Source organism: Dipodomys merriami, unplaced genomic scaffold (assembly GCF_024711535.1).
Source record: "Dipodomys merriami isolate MVZ:Mamm:240054 unplaced genomic scaffold, mDipMer1.0.p SCAF_332, whole genome shotgun sequence".
NCBI lineage: Eukaryota > Metazoa > Chordata > Mammalia > Rodentia > Heteromyidae > Dipodomys > Dipodomys merriami.
Genome location: NW_027204849.1, coordinates 549503 through 554960, shown reverse-complemented (window position 1 = coordinate 554960; position 5458 = coordinate 549503).

The following is a 5458-nucleotide window of genomic DNA, read 5'->3' as shown; positions in this document are numbered from 1 at the left end:
GGACATCTGTAAGGTTTATAAACATTAGATATTGTTAACTAATAGTGATGACTACTTCTTTCCTTGTGTTGAATAGGCATGATGAGTGAATATCTTGCCTTGTTCCAGACTTCAAAAGTTAACACTCTCTCACTAGGCTCTCATCTGATTCCAGCATTCTTAGAAATGGCCCCCCAACTGTGTTTTCTGGTCCTCTTCTGATATTGCTATATGGTATGGACTTCTAGGGTCTAAGGTCAGATAAACTTGTATTCTTACATTTTTGCTGCCACTTCAAGCTCATTGCAAGTTACACATGCTGATATGTTAAGCGCTTAAAAAGATCAAATGAGATAATGATATTTGTAACTGGGACATAAAAAGTTCTACCTTTTGATACTTAATATTGTAAATATATATTTTTTTAATCTGGTTCCTGGGTTTAGTCTTCTTTATAATGCTGTGACCTGGTCATGATGCCTAAACTCACAGTACCTTTGTCATCGCTGCTCTATGCCAGGATGAGTTATCATCTGAGTATTTGTATACAAGATGAAAAATGACACTGTAAATATCTTCACAGTCAAATGTATACAGTTAGTGAGATTAGGCATTCCAATGGAAGAATCAAGATAGGTTTACCTTGGCATTTTATGCATGCACAAGCCACCACAGCTCAGGTTACATACAAAGGAAAAAGAAAAAAAAATGGTGGTAGCACAAATCCTTAAGCTCACAATTCAAGCTCAATATTCAGCAAAATATAGCAAAAAAATAAATAAAAATGACTTTGAAACTTTTTGCCATTTCAAACTTCATCAAGAAGTTAAAACCGTCTAAGTAGACAAAATGAAGTATATAGTATGAAATTAAACAAACAATATTTGAGGGATGACATTGCTACAAGTATAAATTGATAGTCTCCTATACCTATCTAATATTTCCAATTACATATCATAATAATAATTTACTGAAATTCGTGGACATCAAATATAACAATTAAAAAATAAAATGCCACCTTCAAACCTTAGGGACTCCTGACTTCAGTTTAATAGAAATATGTATCTATTTCTTTTCCCTTAAGAAGCCATAACTACCCATGTGCTTTTACTTTCATCTTAGGAAAAACTACTGATGGTACTGTCTATTGTCTTGTACAGAAAAAAAAATCCACACATTTTAATTCATTACTCAGAGTCCTAGACTTGGGGCACAACCATATTGATAAGACCAATTGACAAGGAGATGTAGGTTGAGAAGAGCATATTTACTTGAGAGGCTAAATTCACAGCTTCTTCTGAGTCCAAGTTTACAAGTATATGGTTTTCCTTTACTTCATATTGGTTGTTTTCCGATCCTTTACAGAAAGATTGTTAGGATCACAACTTAGCAATCCAGAGAACTGGAGAAAAACACATATAATCACTTACATCCATATGTCAAGCAGTCTTAACAGGACTTATTTGCTGATTTGGAAGTAAGTCAAAATCAAAGACACATAAAAAATCTTTGTGGAAACTTTTTATGTCTTTCAACATAGACTAGACTGGTTGACCTGGCTTTTATTGTTTAAATTGAAAAGAATATCAGTAAGAACAAGGGAAGTGGAAGTGTTAGCTTCCTGGTCACTAGGAAGATATAACTTTGTCTAATGACATGCTGACAAAAAGGATCTATGCCTTAGGGTATCTGGGACTGTACTGTTGAAACAGAAGATCTATTGGCACTGCTAGTTCGTCTGAAAGGGCCGTACTTGTTCAGCCAGTTCGAATGGCTTAGAATGGTGGATACAAAGAAAATATAGGGAAAGAGTAAGGGATGAACACCTGGCCTGTTACCTGTTGAGAGGAGAATGAAGGCCTGAAGTTCTTTGTGGTCAACAGAGGTGTTTTCCCTGGGTCCTTCCTACCTATTCACCTCATACCTGTAAGACAAAGCCTATCAATCTGGTTACATCCCTTCCAGATGCTACTGTTCAGGTCAGAACCATGAGTGGGCTATTTTCTCCTAGAGCAGGCCTTGATTAAATTCCTTAATGTCTGTGGGCATTAAGTACATGGTCATGAATTAGGAAGAATAATAAAAAAATGATTGTTACACTTGTAGTCAGGACTGGCTATCAAATTTATATTTTCCAGTGCACTATGAAAATGAGAGGCTTTTGTTTAAATAATAATCAGGGTTTCAAGACAGAAATGACAAAGAATTAAACCACCATCAGAGCTCTTCTAAGCACAGTGCTCTGGATATCAACATAGATGGCAGTGCTAGCCCTGACAATAAATATTGAAGGAAAAACTACCAATAGCACCTTCAAAGTGAAGTGCTGGCATGAGCATTCAAATTAAGCCACGGGATCTAAAAGTCCATCAACTAGGTCAAAAAATACTAGATTTGGGAAAGGAAGATTAGTTCTATTGTCTCTGGCAAGAAATCTAGAAAATAGTAAGTAAGCCATCCTACTAAGGAAGAAAGGCATCCTGAATGGAGACACAACTCTACTCTCTTCAACAATAGTGCCTCAGGCTGTAACTAATGCATACTGCTGGAAAATTTATCCATAGTTGGCTTTTATGTCTTCAGTGTAGCCTCCCCAAGCCAAGTCCCACAATAACTTCAAAGTAATTTGGTAAAAACTACCAAATTTAGCTCAACTTCACTTAGATTGAACTACCTCAACATATCTCAGTGGAAGAATTACCTAAACATATCCCAGTTTAATTGATCCTTTATATGTGAGGTACCACAGCAGAGTAAACACACAAATATTTGTGAGATAAATGAGCACATTACCAGGATTTCACCTCTACCTCCTCTTTTCTATGGCATCATTCCCTCTATACCACAATTGAAATCAGTCACAGACACATGATTTCCCCCAAAGCACATACTGTTTTATGTGTCGATGCTCTTACTAGGAACATCATGGTCTTTTCTTCCATCTGACATTCTAACCTCAGTCTCCCTCCTCTGTCTTCTAAGTACAACATGGTCTCTTAAAATCCTAATCCTACTGCTCACCTCTCCTCCCCATCCACACTCAGACAGGAAGGATGTCCCCTCTTGGCATCACTATTCATATAGTTTCCTGACTCCCAAATGCACTTGTTTACTATTTAACAGAAATCCCTCTCCACGCTTCCCTGCAGAATAAGTTATTTGAAGCAAAGAATTGGACCTTGAGGAGAGAAAATAAAGGAGAGACACAAAAGCACTGAATGCTGAATATTCTAACACATTCATAAAATGACAGAGACTTTCCTATTGTTGTTAGTTTATTTTCTAAACCCCATCAGTTACCAAGTCCAGACGATTCTTAATATCTTAAAACGCCCGCAGTGTGTCTGTCTCTGTAGTTCACACCTATCATTTCTAACCTGGATTCTCCACAAAACAATTCCCAAAAAATTCAACTATGAACTCCTGTTTGAGTTCTGTCCTGCCTGGAGGCTCCTGCGTACAAGGAGTGGAGTCTAATATCCAGTCTAACTCAGTTCCTAGGATCCTAGATGGGTACTATTTCACAATGTGTGTGCCAAAAAGAATCAGTGCTAGAAATCCAGGTCTGTTTGTGACCACTATTCACCTAATAGCCCAAATCATTTCAAAAATTCAATCTAGTTCTGTCTTTTTCCTCTCTAAAAATCAGTCAATCTCCTTGGTACTCTGACCATGTCTATGTAACTGATAATCCCCTTAAAGTCTCTTTACCAGCTCAGCCCTCCAGTTTCAGGTCTCTCAATTCCTGATGCCATGTGTGGCTCCACCCTTCCTGCCTGCCCCTAGTGCTCTGAATATATAACAGGAGCTTGAGCCTGGGAGGCTCTTCTCATTCTCCATGAGGCCTCTCCTCCATTATGCCTCCATTTCCACAGCCTACACTTGTCTGGATAATGCATGCTTATTCTAAGAATAGGTGACACCCCAACACCACCACCACCATCTCTTGCCTCCACTAAGTTACATTAATCTATCCTCATCTAACAACTACTTCTTACTCCTGGTGCACACTAAACTCCTCACATCCTTGCCATTTATTTGTCTTTGTTAATCTCTAGAGGGTAGGATTCTTAACAATAAGAAGTAATCTCCTATGTATCATGATAGCCCCAATGCCTGTCACCAGGCTCAATAAATATTTGCCTTCCCCAAGTATCAGCTGTAATGAATCAGTCTCACAACAGACCAGATGACCACAAAATGGGACCAGTAACAACCTGATAGTCAAAGGACAAGGTTCAAGCAGGAAATATGGTTCCTTTAGTCAGAAACACTTGAGTCACTCTGAAGAAAAAGACCTGAACCATATCTTACTTTGCACTGATATTACAAACTTTGATCTCTTGTCTCCTCTTCACTAATCCTCCAATTTAACCGCTGATGAAGTGATTAAAAAAAAAAACCAACATTGATTTTGGACTACAATCCTACTTTAAGCCACAGTAGACCAGATCTAACAAAAAGACACATGATAAACAAAGCAAGTAAAACTCCCAACAGAACAGTTTCTCTTAAAACCCAAAATTATCAGGAGTGTAATCATGGGGTTAGAGACATGAATTAGTTGGTAGAGCATTAAGCAAAGAGCAAAAGCATCAGGTACTGAGTTGGAGTCCCAGTCTCAGTCATAAAAATAATAGTAGAATTTTTTTTAATTTAATTTTATTTTATTTGAGAACATACTGTACAGAGGGGCTACAATTACATGGGCAGGATAATGCATATATTTCTTACCAAGCATTGCAGCCTCCTCCTTTGTTTACCCTTCACCTCCCTTCCCAGCCTCCCCCCTCCCCATCACCCAATCATACCCCCTCCCCCCCCAACACCGACATTGTAAAGCTGGTTTTGAGATGACATTTTGTACTTCTCATTGTTGCAACAGGTCCACCTGAATCCTTAAACGACTTGTTTGTCCCTATCTCCTCCACATGTTATACTGACATCAAATATAGTGAAAGCGGGGGTTACACTGTGGGGGAGGGACATACAAAGCAACAAAGAAATAATCTTACAAATGCGTTAGAAGACATGCATGAAAGAAACGAAAACATTAAAATACATATTTAAGTGTTCATTTTCCTAACATCACATTATCTGACCTTTTCCGCTTGACTCATACATATACTAGATATTGCAAATAAGGGAAACCATGGGACCTATGTTTCTTTGGGCCTGGCTTACTTCACTTAATATAATTTTTTCCAAACCTTTCCATTTCCTAACAAATGGGGAAATGTCATTCTTTCTGATGGAGGCATAGAATTCCATTGTGTATATATACCACATTTAGTAGAATTGTTTTTAAAAGTGTAGGCTATAGGGAAATCTCTGCTTTTACCCTTAGGAGAAATATGACTTGAACTAACCAGGTATTGCCCAATCTCATTTTTTTTATTTTGTTATTTCCTTGATCTAGCCGTATTAAACCCATTCTTTCAAATTGGGTGAAATATTCTTTTTATTGATACCAACTAGA